Source organism: Pogona vitticeps, chromosome 1 (assembly GCF_051106095.1).
Source record: "Pogona vitticeps strain Pit_001003342236 chromosome 1, PviZW2.1, whole genome shotgun sequence".
Taxonomy (NCBI): domain Eukaryota; kingdom Metazoa; phylum Chordata; class Lepidosauria; order Squamata; family Agamidae; genus Pogona; species Pogona vitticeps.
The window spans coordinates 58072712-58087947 of record NC_135783.1 but is presented as its reverse complement, the minus strand read 5'-3'; positions in this window follow the sequence as shown (position 1 = coordinate 58087947).

The following is a 15236-nucleotide window of genomic DNA, read 5'->3' as shown; positions in this document are numbered from 1 at the left end:
TCCTGCAGTTCCCCGCCTCTCAGACTCAAACTCACTTGATATACCGTTTCCCTGAAAATAAGACCTAACCTGAAAATAAGCCCTAGTAGGATTTTTCAGGACGCTTGTAATATAAACCCTACCCCAAAAATAAGCCCTAGTTAAGTGAAACCCCACCTTCCATCATTGTGCAGCAACCAGAAGAAGATGGTAAAGGTAATGGTTCCCCTTGACATTTAGTTGTGTCTGACTCTAGGGCACGGTGCTCATCCCCGTCTCCAAGCCATAGTGTTTGTCCGTAGACAGTTTTGGTGGTCACATGGCCAGAGTGACTAGACTAGGTGGTACCTATTTATCTACTCGCATTTGCATGCTTTCGAACTGCTAGGTTGGCAGGAGCTGGGACCAGCAACGGGAGCTCACTCCATTGTGTGGATTCAATTTTACGACTAATGGTCTTCTGACCTTGCAGCACAGAGGCTTCTGCGGTTTAGCCCGCAGTGCCACCACGTCCCTAGAAGATGACATGACTGTAAAATAAAACATCCCCTGAAAATAAACCCTAATGCGTTTTTTGGAACAAAAATTAATATAAGACCTTATCTTATTTTCAGGGAAACATGGTACAGTATATATGTGTGTGCTTTTTTTACTGTATACTCCTATTGTTGCTCATCCTTAACTGCTCACTTCTTTTTTCCTCCCTGAATGATGACTCTGAAGGAGATGGTCTTACCACACTGTGGTTGGCAGCCAGGGTGATTCTGCTAGTACAGCAGTCAGTTTCCAAAAGTTAACCGTGGGACATTTTGCTTTGCCCCATGATGGTTGAGTCCAATATTGACTGAACTTATCTAAGATCTGCAGTGAAGCATCAAACATACACTGATGATCCAAATTGTTTCTTGTATAGCTTTGCCTCATTCCTATGTAAACAGCAATTATAGCTTTTTAAAATCACTTTGTCATAAAATAGATCAGTATGTCACATACACATGTGTGACTAACAACTCTAGCATCAGTTCCTCAACATGATGCCTCCAAGAACTAGCAATGGATGATAGAGGAGTCTAACACACCTGGAAAGCATCAGGTTGGGAAAGGCAGTTGCATACGATACCTGTTCCCAGGACATCAGCTTAGTTACAGTGTATTTTGAAAATGAGGAAGAATGAGGTGTGGCATATATTGACTCAGTTTGTTTAATGCATTTTAAACCACCCACTAGCTGAAGTTATTTGTGTTAAAATTTTACTGTACATTACATTACAACTTGGGTCCTTTTTTAAGGAGAAAGGTGGAATAAAATATTGTTAAATAAATAAAATAAAACTATAATACTGTATATTTACTAAAGAAGCAGAGCATAAAAAGAGGATAAGATGCCAGAAAAAATTGACATAACAGAGTCAAGTTAGTGATGCATTTTTCCTTTCCTGTCTCTACAACAGTACAGTATATCATTTCACAAAGAGCTGCTGAACAAGATGCCACAGCCCTATGATATACTTCAGAGATACATTCTCTGCTGAGCTTCATAGTACAGCTTGCTCTGATAAGCTGCTGTTCAAACCCAAGAGTGAACATTTTGAGGAACCAGAGCTGTCTCAGACTACTGGAGAATATGAAATCCTTGGAAACACAGCTTTTATTTTGAAGCATCATATGTACAGGAGGTGTCTCTTATGTTAAGCAGTAATATCTGTTTCTTCAGTCTACTGCTTGATCTCAGAGGAATTGGCCCATCCTTCAAGTTAGCCATGGAAGATATTATGCTGATCAAAGATAACAGGGGCATACTTCTTTTTGTTTTTATGTGCTGTCAAGTTGCATCTGACTTACAGTAATCCTAATAGGGCTTTTGAGGTATTTGAGATACAGTATTTAAGGAGTGGCTTTAGCCATAGTAGTTCCAATTGAGTTTCCATATGGGGATTTGAACACAGATCTCACGAGTTCTACTCTGCCACCACATTGGCTCTGCATATATCATCTATCCTTATCAAAATGTGGAGCTGAACAACAATAATATAACATATAGTAATGTGTAGTAATATTGTACAGTGATGATCATAAAACTTTTGTTTATTAAATAATTTTTCTGTATATAGCCTTCAATTACCTGCATCCCTTTGTTATTCCAAACAGCTGCAGTCCCTAATGCCTAACTAGTTACACTGAAAATTCCCTGAAGTATGCAGATTTAGTAAATGTTCTTTCTCTGTGTTGCTACCATAACTATAATACAATCTCAATTATCTACTTCTCAGGTGAGACTCAAATAATTACCGTCCATTAAAAATGCTTTGTGAATTTTGATGTAAAACATTATTGGAGTCTAAGACAAAGCATTCCTGATTTTACCATTATGAATATATTAAGAAAATATCATTACCATCCTCTGAGAGCTGCAGACCTGGAAGGGACCCTATGGATCATCAAGTCCCATCCCTGTCAAGGAGGCATAGTGGGTAATCAAACTATTATAAAATTATTTTAAATTTTTATCTCTTTAATCACAGTAATGTTGATGCCTTTTCTAGTTAAAATTCCTAGGTAATATAGTGATAAAATGGATAGTAGTGCTAGTGTATGATTATTTTTAAAATTCCATTCACAGAGGAAAGTTAAGACATTACATTAAACCTTTACTTCCAAATCCCAAGAAATTTCATATGTTTTATTCTTGTATCTTTGGAAATGAATTTTTAGTAGAAAAAACACAGAAAACTGAACTATGAAATAAATTGCATTAATTATGAACATTAATTATAGTACCCTGTTCAAAGACTGGAAGAATTTGAACACTACCTATTCCCTGTTAATTCACTCATTAGTCTGAGAGGCTAACTATGGCAGAGAAATGAAATAATCCCTGCAACTGTATGCCGTGAAACAGAGGAAAATCAGTCTATTCCTCTGGCAATTCTTTAAATACTATGAAGAAAGCTGTTATTACTAACTTAAAGTGCTGTTAAACTGCTGTACTGCAGCCAAAACTGTGCTCACAACCTGGGGTTCAATCCCAGGTAGCCAGCTCAAGGTTGACTCAGCCTTCTATCCTTCCGAGGTCGGTAAAATGAATACCCAACTCGCTGGGGGGCAATGTGCAGCCTGCATAATTAACTTGTAAACCGCCCAGAGAGTGCTTGAAGCACTATGGGGCGGTATATAAGCAGCACACTTTAAATTTCATAAATCTAGATCCAAACTTTTAAAAATTAGTTATTTTGATGTTGCTTTTGTGTATGTGGATTGATATGGTTAATTTTAGTTTTTCTTATAGCTATTATGTTTAGTTCTAAAGTGTCTGTTTTATTGTATTGTGAGCTGCCCGGAGTGGCTTTGGTAGCCAGATGGGCAATATAGAAGCTGAACAAATAAAGAAACTGGAAAACAGTTATGAAAGTGACTATATTCTCTACATACATACATATATACATACTGTACATACATACATACTTTATTGTTCCGGCACCAAGCCATACATAAAACAAAATTGAATACAAAACTTCAAAGACTGGCATGCACTATAAAGAACCATCAGACTGTGAAGGAGGAATGACTGAGAATGTGCCATCCGTTGTGATTGAAGCACTGGTAGAGGAGGTGGAAAAAGATATGGCATGCGAGATTGCGGGAGAAATTACATTGGGAGTGGGAAAGAGCAAGTTCACGAAAGAAGTGGTTGTAAAGGCAGGAAAATATGAAACAAAGTCAAAAGAGTAAAAGGGGAAGGTAGAGATCCTTTTGGTGGCAGAACGCGGAAAGGAGAAAGGGGAGAAGCAACAACTGGAGTTGCCTAAAGCTGTGGTCCTCAACCTTGTGCCTCCAGATGTTCTTGGACTACAACTCCCAGAAGCCTTCACCACCACCTCTGCTAGCCAGGATTTCTGGGAGTTGAAGTCCAAGAACATCTCGAGGCCCAGGTTAGGGACCACTGGCCTAAAGGAGAAACTCGATGACACAGACATACAAAAAGTAAAATATCTAAAACAGCAAATATAGCAATATAAAACCAAGGTCTAAGGGTTTAGCTGTCTATTCTGGCTACTACATCATGCCACCCAAAATTTCGCTACCAGTTCTGTAGTAGTCCGATTTTGGTTGATTAACAATTGATTACAGTAGTCCGAGTCCAATTCACCGGCCAATCTGGTTCTGGTGAGGGAGGAGGCAGTGTTTGTAGTGAGCTCCACTCCCTATCTAAAATAGTTTTAACAGTTATAAATATTTAGAAAAGCTAAGCCCCAAAAATCTAATCAATTGGACACTGAGGATAAGACTATAGGAGGTGGTGAGTCATTACTAAAACATTTCTTTCTCAAGAGAGATAGGTGTTGGGAAACGCCACTGCGATGCAGAAAAGAAGATTCACTCTCTCCCTGCTCCAAAACAGACCAAAATACAGTGGTGTCTCGCTTAACGACGATAATCCGTTCCGGGAAATTTGCCGTTAAGTGAAAACATCATAAGCGAAATTAAAAACCCAACTGAAACGCATTGAAACCCATTCAATGCATTCCAGTGGGGTAAAAACTCACTGTCCAGCGAAGATCCTCCATACAGCGGCCATTTTCGCTGCCTGTATAGCGAGGAAATCGTCCCTAACCACAGCAGGGAACCATTTTAAGCACCCGGTGGCCATTTTGAAAACCCGACGATCAGCTGTTTTTGATCGACGTAAAGCGAAAATCAGTTCCTGAAGCAGGGAACTGATCATTGCTAAGAGAAATTCCCCCATTTAGACCATCGTTTTGCGATCGCAAAAAGATTGTCATAAAGCGGATTTGTCATAATTCGGGGCAATCGTTAAGCGAAGCACCACTGTAATGGACTTTTTTTAGTGCCCAACCTGAACTTTTATTTCCCACTCCTATATCCAGTTCCTTTTCTCCCCTGATTTAAAGTGATAATGATGAAAGCAATCAAAAGGGAGAGAAGGACACGTTAGCAATTTTATTTGATATAGAGAAGGGACAGCCCAATGACAAGGTAAACTCACAAGAAGGCTTAAAGACAACGATGGAGGAACCCAAAAGAGGGCCTGAACCAACTGACACATTAAAGCTGATAAGGAGAAGTATGGAGAGAACTATAGACTATATATTGAAAGCTGTAAAAGATCTATCTACATTTTCGGGAAAATAAATCTCCTCCCTAATGAAGAGCCTTGATAGAAGGGAAAATTTAGCTACTGTAAATAACGCAGACCTACTTGGAAGAACATCAGAAGTGGTGAGGAGTAAGAGTAAGACATCCATAACAATAACTTCCCCCAACTTTCAACAGTCCGGGCAGCAATCAGAGGGAAGCCTAAGAAAAACAGGGGAGGATTTTAAAACATTTGCTCTCTCTCTGCAACCCTGAAAAATCTGCCTAACGGTCTGCCCCTATAAAGGAAAATACAGTGGTGCCTCGCTTAACGGAGATAATCTGTTCCAGGAAAATCATTGTTAAGCGAAAACATCGTAATGCGAAAAACCCATTGAAACGTATTGAAACCCCTTCAATGCGTTTCAATGGGGTCAAAACTCACCGTCCAGCAAAGATCCTCCATAGGGCAGCCATTTTCGCTGCCTGTCTTGCAAGGAATCCGTCCCAGAAAACAGCGGGGAGCCATTTTGTTTACCCGGTGGCCATTTTGAAACCACCAATCAGCTGTTTAAAAAACATCGTTTTGCAAAGAATCGGTTCCCGAAGCAGGGAACTGATCATCGCAAAGCGAAAAAACCCATTTAGACCATTGTTGTGCGATCGTCGTAATGCGGTTTCGTCGTAATATGGGGCAATCGTAAAGCGAGGCACAACTATAAACTGGTCTACTAAGAACCAAGTAGCAAGACATCTAAACTTTCTCCTGAAGACTCCTCCCTTATTAGATGACTTAATTTCACTTGAAACCTTAAACAAATCTAACCAGATACAAAAAGTAGTGTTACTGTTCCAAACCAAAAAAGCTTCATCTTTGATACTGAGGTAGATTTTTATTAAAGAAATTTGGAATATTCCCAACAAGAGTGTCCCACAACACCAAGATTTATCCCTCCTCCCAAACCCTATTTACAAGTCTCCTGATATACGTAAAGCTGGCAAGAATAGCATTGCCAACACCGAAACCAAGGACAGAGTCAGTCATGGAAACTGAACTAATCACGTGGCCAGATCAAATGGGCACTGTACATAATGAGGACAGCCATATAATAGATCTGGTGGAGTTAGGGACACCGGCAGCTTTCCTGGGCCCATCAAAGGAAGCACAATCAGAGATTCTGGTCAGGTTAAAAGAACTGCACTTTCGGCTCCAGAACTCAGCAAGGCCTATTAACCCACCAAAGTATAACATACGGGACAATGTGGGACTAAATGACACTGAGGAGATCTCCCTAATTGTTATGGACCAGCTTCCAGTTAGCAGTGGGGGAGAGTCCCCCATGTTAGTAAGTGGCACCCCACGGGGTTGGAGCTGCCAAATGTAAAGGTTAGGACCCCGCTGATTACACTATTGACATTTGTCCTAGGAGCTACAAATCAAGAGTCATGTGAGCAAACAGCCAGTATGATATCTCCTTTACTATCTCCGGTATCAAAAAACAGAGCGCCTTTTAATCGCAATGGATGTGTATTCAATGATACCATTCAAATCTTGGATAATGTATGTATGTATGTATGTATGTATGTATGTATGTATGTATGTATGTATGTATGTATGTATGTTTGTTTGTTTATTTATTTATTTATTTATTTATTTATTTATTTATTTATTTATTTATTTATTTATTTATTTTGTCTTGCATGGTTGATTGCTTTTCTCCCCCCCCTTTCAGTTGGAAGGGATTAATTGCATTTACAACTGGTCTTGCAGTGATTTTTTTTGTAATTTTTTTCTTCAACTGGAACAGATTAATTGCATTTCAGTGCATTCCTATGGGAAATGGTGCTTCAACTTACAAACATTTCGAGTTACAGCCATCTTCCTGAACCAATTAAGTTTGTAAGTCGAGGCACCACTGTATGCCCAAAGAAAAGTCATGCACTTAAAAAAAAAAAGGAATTTTTTACAAAATTAAGACAGATGAGTTAAGGTTCAAGAAATAACCATGAATTACTGATTGATTAAAAGTTTCTATACTGTCTGACTGGAACATAAAAGATCAGCTGGGAAATTATTCTTTTGTGCACCTTTAAACATGCCATTATTGGACAGGTGGTGGTCCAATAACCTGAACTTTTGTTTTTAATCCCAGCCTCTAGTACTCTCCCATCAGCATTTTCAAAGGCAAAGAACCTCCAAGGACATCCTGGCACCAAAAGTATAGAGGTGATTTCAAGCTGAATTCTGACCTCTGCATCTGCTGCTGGCCAGTCTCACAGCCGGGCACAAGTAGGACTTTGGACCATAAGAAAATGAGCTTCTGCACCTTTCTACCTGGAACTGACCCTCCCCCCTACATCTATATCTAATCTTTAGAGGATCTTAACAACATGGAATTTATTTGAAAAATATTCTGCCTTACCATGTTATTTTTTTTTAAAAGGGCAGGTTACCTGAGTTCATTTAAAAGGACAATAAAATTTGTAAAATAGGGCAAACAGGTATAAAACAAAAGCAACAATGGTAACAAATCTATTAATTAAAATTCTACATGATTAAAAGGATCTTAGCCTATTCTGTAAATTGCATTAGCCTTTGCATCAGGCAAGTAGCCCAAGGGAAAGCATTCCAAAATGTTTAGTGCCCGGCATACTGCCCCATGATTTATTCTGCAAACACTGAAAGCTCCTATCACCCTCAAGATCTATGTGTTTACTTAACTCTAGTCTAGCTTTTTCCTCAGGAGACTGTCACAAAAAGAATAATGTCTCTAATTATGGTGTACATTGCAAGCTGAACCACTGCATGTTGATTCCAAGTCTTGGACAGGGAAAAACTCAATTCCTGGAGCGAATAATGGAATCACACTTTTTAAACTACTTTACCTTAATTTAAATGCCATTGTTTCCATATTTTAACCTTGGATTTTGGAGACTAGTCTGAATCCAGCTAAGAGACCAACTGAATCAAAGGGATTTTCATAAATGTTGACACCTTATTCAGCAAATGATTCAGTGGGACTACTTAGGTTGGGATGGGACTAGCAATTAGATTTAAGCCTAAAACCTATTTCAGATATTGTTTTGTTACTGTATACTTATTGAATTAGCTCCATACACTAGCTATGTAGTCAATGCAATCTAGAACAGCCATTTTCAACATTTTTTTTGGACACAACCATAAACACAATATGAAAAATATACACTGAATCATTACTGTATAAGTCGCATAAACAAACCTTATTAGGTGGTGTGTGAGGAATTGTTTTCAGTCTGTGCCCCCCTTCAAATGTGCCATATGCCCCCCCATTGACAATGGCTGGTTTAGAGCACTAAATTAGCTTCAAACACTAGGAAACACCATCAGTCCTACGGTTGCCATTTCCTTCTGTCCCAAATACAGCAATACAGCACATACTTGTGAGGCCCCCAAAATGGAGGCCTTAGTGGGAGTGCCGTCGCTCTCGAAGAGAACCCTTCACACTCAAACATCCCCACCTCCGTCCCCAACGTGTCAGGAAGAGAAAGGCATGGAGACCCCAGATTGGGAACAAGAGGTCGCCAAACCCCTTACCTTAAATAAGGGGGTAGATACGGGAGATTTGGAGGCGACTATGAAGGGTTAACCCTTACCCCAGAACCCGGGGATCTTTGGCGGGAAGACGGAGGGAGGAGATTGAGGCAGCGGCGGGAGATATAAGAAGGAAGCCGGCGGAGATACCGGGGGGATGGGAGTGGATCTGGATGGAGGATCACTGGACCCACAAGTGGGAGCAGGTCCGTGTCCCCCATGAAGAGGCAGAGAAACGCCGTCGGCTTGGGCTGAAGCCTCGTCCTTCGTATTGGGGCGAGACAGAGGCCAAGGAGTGGAGAAGGAAGCTCCGGGAAGAAAGGGAAGCTGTAGCCCGAGAGCTAGAAAGGAAAAAACAATGGCATATAGCCGAATTAAGGAAGTTGGGGGGTTACCCGGTCCCTGGGGAGTCGAAGGAGGAGACGGGTCGTCCTGGAGTGAGTGGAGTGGGGATGAAGAGACTTTACCGCTGATATCTCTGGAAGAAGAATTGGACCCTGGGCAGGGAACTGTGCTGTTATTAACAGGACCTTGGAACCCAGAGACAACAAACCCTTTCATAAACGGTTTATGGACCCCGTTAAAGCCGAGCAATGTGTTGCAAGAATCTTTGAACCCCTTTTTAGGGGTGAACCCTGTTGGAGTTGATGTTGCAATAAATACTGAACCATTGGATTTACCTCAACCGACTTGTCCTTTATTTGAAGAACCAACAGCCCCAAAAACTGAACCCTCACAATACTCAATGGTATTTTGTCAGATTATTATTTGCAATAATTTTGGAGCTTGTTCTACGTATTTCATTTCTTACTTTTGATGTGGCTTTTTAAACCGTTTGTGTGGGCTTATTCCAGAACATTCCGAATACTTTTACGTTATTGGTCCATTGTGAAGCTTCTCATGTGACACATATTGCACATTTAAAATATGTAAATTAAGTGGAAGGCCAATAATACACATAGAAAGTCTGACACGTAACAAATGTGCATATGACTGCAGTGTGCACTGCAATCTTAAACATGTTTAGTAAGAATTAAATTCCACTGAGTTCACTGGGACCTATCTCAGTTACCAGTTTGGATCCAGGCCAAGCACTTGTACTTGTGCTGACTTCCCTAGCCTGTACAGTGGTGCCTCGCTTAGCGAGCACACCGTATAACGACGAATCCATATAGCGATCCCCTTTTTCGGGATCGCTATACGGAGCACCCAATCGCCGCACCTCGCTTTGCGACGATTGGGGCGTCCGGCGGCCATTTTGGAGCCGCCGATCAGCTGATCGGCGGCTCCAAAATGGGCGCCGGAGGACCCGAAATGGCCCCGCGCTGTGTTTTCGCGCCCTCGGCAAGCGAGGGGAGGGCGCGAAAACGCGGCGCGGGGCCATTTCGGGTCCGTTTTGAAGCCGCAAAACAGCTGTTTTGCGGCTTCAAAACGGCCACGGACGACCCGAAATGGCCCCGCGCAGCGTTTTCGCGCCCTCCCCTCGGTTGCCAAGGGCGCGAAAACGCCGCGCGGGGCCATTTCAGGTTCGTTTTGAAGCCGCAAAACAGCTGTTTTGCGGCTTCAAAACGACCCGAAATGGCCCCCCGCGGCGTTTTTGCGCCCTCGGCAAGCGAGGGGAGGGCGCGAAAATGGCTGCCCAGGGCCAGGAAACTTCTCTAAGTGGGAAGTTTAGGGCCGATTTGGAACGCATTAAATGAAGTTTAATGCGTTCCAATGGCTTTTTACTTCCCGCTTAGCGAAGATTTCATATAGCGAAGGTTAATCCGGAACGGATTAACCTCGCTATACGGGGCACCACTGTACTCCCTACGACAACCCCTCAAAATGGTACATTCAGGAGATCTTGCTGAATAGCATGGCCTGCAGTGCAGATGGGAAAAAGAAATCCCTGGAAACTGGGTGGATACACCTTTTCTAAGGAGATGTTTTCCAACAGTATGATGCAGAGCAGAAATCCAAACCACTGGATTTATAATTCCAGCTTTAGTCATGTACCACTGAAACCACTATATGAAAATTTGATAGTTAACAAACTTGAAATGAAGGGAACGTTTATGGCTTCTGCTTAACTATAGCATATTAGAGCCACAGATATACATTCTCTATTTTGGAACGAACAAAAGCTAGCCAAAGTTAAGTATTTTTAACTTTCATTGAGATCAGATACAGTTAGCCTTGATTATAGCCAACTATAGTGTCACATTAACTGACATCTTTAGTTGGTCTGGTACCATTTTAAAAATGGTATTCACAATATAATTCAGTTTATTAGTTCTTTTTAAAAATTAGAGAGAGATCTGTTATTGTAGCTTTTTAGCTATATAAAAGTATTCCTAGGAAAGTGATAGAAAACCACTACTGCCTACTTTAAAATCCCACGTAATTGTGAATGGTTCTGACTTAATTTTAATTATAAAAAGTAATCTAAAAAATAAATGTTACAACTTTTACTTCCAAATTTTCAACTCTTGCTTACTGGATAGCTCAGTGGTTTAGGTATCCCAGAGGTTGGGAATTTGATTCCTTACTGTCTCTCCTGGGAGAAGTGCCAGCATGTGTAGCCGTGGGCTAGCGGCATAGTCCAAGGATGACTCCAGAAGAGTGAATGGTAAACCACTTCTGAGAACTCTCTACCTAGACAACCTTTTAAAAAGTCCCCATATGTCAGAATTGATTTAGCAGAGCATAGTTATATATTTGCAACATTATAGGGGTGAGAATCACCAGAGGGCACTCTTTCTTTTTCTAAACAGATGATCTATAAAGGGAACCTTGAAAAAATTGTTTTATATTATTTGGTATTATTTTTCTATTATTGAAAAACAGAGTGCAGATTATACACTAATCTGGAAACTGAGTTATCTATATAAACTATATTTAATGATCTGCCATAAACACAGTAGAAAATACAGTGCATAATTACAGATTAACTGAGTTCTGTATTGTATTTCACCATAGTATATATTACCAACGAGATGAGTGTTCACTGGAAAGACAGATCCTGAAGCTGAGGCTCCAATACTTTGGTCATCTCATGAGAAGAAAAGACTCCTTGGAAAAGACCTTGATGTTAGGAAAGTGTGAAGGCAGGAGGAGAAGGGGATGACAGAGGACGAGATGGTTGGACAGTGTCATAGAAGCGACCAACATGAATTTGACCAAACTCTGGGAGGCAGTGGAAGACAGGAGGGTCTGGTGTGCTCTGGTCCATGAGGATCATGAAGAGTCAGACATGACTAAACGACTAAGCAACAACAACAACAACAAAAGATGGGACTTCATAAAATACCAAAGCACATATTTACTAAGGATCAAGTAATAAATAGATCCACTAGTTATGTCTTGACATAGCTAAATTATGGAATTATCTAACCCAGGTTGTGAAGATGGTCACCAATACTTATAGCTGTAAAAAGGGTATGTTGTGTAGGGTGCTATAGTGGATATTGTGTCATCAGAGCAGGACTCAGGGGAACTGTATTTAAATGCCTGTTCAGCCATGGAGGCTCACTGGAGGTGGCAATGGTAAAACCACTCCTTAAATATCTGACATACCTTGAAAATCCTAATATGGCCTTCATAAGTCAGAAGTGGCTCAATGGCACATAATACAAAAAGGGAGATTAAAAGGGTGATAAGTGCATGGAAAATAAATCTACCAATGACAGTTATTCCTCAGTTATGTGCTGCCTCTGAGATCAGAAACAATCTGCCTCTCAATGCCAGTTGTTGTGAAACAACAGTAGGAAGGTTCTGTTCTCGTTTCTTTCTTGTGGACTTCCCATTAACATCTGGTTAGCCCTTGGCAGGTGGAGATAAGGCCTTTGTTTGGACCAGCATGGATAAGGCCTTTGTTTGGACCAGCATGGTCCTTCATGCGTTTGATGATTATCAGAGGTAAGACCTCTTAATTTGAAAGCACCTTCACTCTGCATCTCCGCTTTAAGAGTTTAGTAAGTACAAGTCATCCTTAAAGAGCGATAGGATCAGAAGTCTCTGTTTTATTGATGTGTTATTTCAACCATTAAATAGAAATTATAAGCATCAATGAACGACTTTATGGTTCTGAAGGAACACAATGTGCAGAAAAGATTAAAGCCACATTTTTGCTGGCAGCTGTTCATTGAAGGGGAAAAAGTGGCATTCATGATCGGAATTTGTAGCTTGTTTATTCCTTTGACTTCTCATCCATCAAGTCCTGATAACAGGGATGAACACGATTTTACAAGTATCTCCATTTTAAATTGTACAATAAGGTAGTCGCTACATAGAATTTCAAATAGATTAATTTAAGGTAGCTATCCTATGCATGCTTTCCTGAGACATAAAGTTCCAAGAACTAGAAGTTCTTGGGACTTTATGTCTTCATATTATTCCCACTCTGGGTACATTGCATTGGCTGTCCATTCGATTCCGTGTTGATTTCAAAGTTCTAATGATCACATACAAAGCCCTAAATGGTTTAAGACCTCAATACTTGACAGAACGCCTCCTCCCACCTAGATCTACTTGTATCACCCGATCTAGCCAGGAGGGGCGACTGAGGAGCCTAACGCCAAGGGAGACCCAGAAAGAAAAAACAAGACACCAGGCCTTCTCAGCAGTGGCTCCCAAGCTTTGGAACAGGCTCCCCCCCCCCCCCGAGATTCGTTTGGCCTCCTTGCTGGGCATTTTCAAAAACCAACTCAAGACCTGGTTATATAGACAGGCCTTCCCTCCAGACTCTATGTAATTCTCTCTCTTTATTCTGTTTTGTGTTAATGTAGGAAACTGTTACTTTATATTAATTGTTTTTATTATGCGTTTGTGAGCCACCCAGAGTAGACTATGTCTAAATGGGCGGCATATAAGCTCAATAAATAAATAAATAAATAAATAGTTGGGATTTTGCTGTCAACCAAGCAATTTACTGAAGAAAAGAGGCAATGGCTTCGAATTATATGAAGTGAAGTTTTCAGCAGAAAAGGTTTTCATCCTTTCCTCCACCGGCAGTTTCGTGCCTTCCCAAAAAGCATTTCCAATCAGCTGGGGCCCCTCCTGAACATGAAATGAGGTGCAGTGGGCTCCTGGAGGAGAGAAGGGTCACTTTGTTCTTTTATCTTAGGATCAAAGTTCATGGTTGTTACCGTTCAAATAGTAACTCTTTATAGTTAAAATTCAAAACACAGCAAAACCAAAAGCAATAGTTAGCTCAGAGTACGTACAGTACTTCTAAATCTGATTAATTTAAATTGAAAATGCTTAAGCAAAGTGCAACTTTAGCAGGGCCAGGGGCAATATCTTTACACTGGAATACACTGAACCCCATTTCTTGCTGTCACAAAATATAATCAGTGGCAACCAAGTCTCCATTAAAATCAATAGGATAAAAACCTGTTAGTTGTTTCTGACCTTATGTGCATATAACACCATCTATTTGTAGCCTTCCTGTGTCTTCCAACACTTTGGCAAGATTTACCAGTAGTTAGTCCTACACAGTCAGTGACAGGCATGTAGTGAAGTGAACAGAGTGACAAGCTAGGATTTCAGAAGGCCTGAGCTTAAATCTCTGTGTGGTCATGCAAACTAATTGGGGAGAGGAATACCTCATATACATTGAAAACCCTACTAGGGTTGCATTAAGCCAAATGGGCAGAAGCCTGTGCTGCAGGGTCAGAAGACCAGCAGTCGTAAGATCGAATCCATGCGACGGCGTGAGCACCCGTTGCTTGTCCCAGCTCCCGCCAATCTAGCGGTTCGAAAGCATGCAAATGTGAGTAGATAAATAGGGACCACCTCGGTGGGAAGGTAACAGCGTTCCATGTCTAAGTCGCACTGGCCATGTGACCACGGAAGATTGTCTTGGGACAAAACGCTGGCTCTATGGCTTGGAAACGGGGATGAGCACCGCCCCCTAGAGTCGAACACGACTGGACAAAAATTGTCAAGGGGAACCTTTACCTTTTACTAACACTAGATAAGTGTCTATCCCTATATACAAAAGTAGACAGTGTGGCCCCATAAGGATCAATAACAAACTGCAATCATCCTCCATCACTCCCTCTGCTAAGTAGGGCCAACTGGAGTTGCAGCCCAGCATTTGGAGGGCCACATGTTTCCCATTCTTGATTATTTATGGCATCATGCGATTCAGAATGTGATCTAATAACTTTCTACAGTATATGGTAATATCAAATCATGGATTGTGAAGCAATATCACTTTCCAGAAGTATATTCTACTATTTAAGAAGCAATCAGTTCTTTCAATCAGAGACCCTAAAAGTTAACGACTGGCTCCCATTGTGACCTGTAAAGATAAATGCTAACCGTACCCCACGGTTGAGAGAAAGCTATGACTGGTGTTAAAAACGATTAAGCTAAAATAATTTGATTTGAAAAAGCTGTCACTCCTATGCCCACCGAGCTAGGAGAAGCTTTCTTTACAAAGAGAAGAACACAAAGAAGGTGCATCCAAAGGAGAGAGACAAGTCTGGCATGGAGCGCGGCTTGGGGGTGGAGAGAGAGCACATCTCCCCCCGCCCCGCACACGCTTCTTCCCCTGCGAGTTTGGGCTTTACCTGCCGCTTCCGCTCCCTTGAGAGGCTCCGCA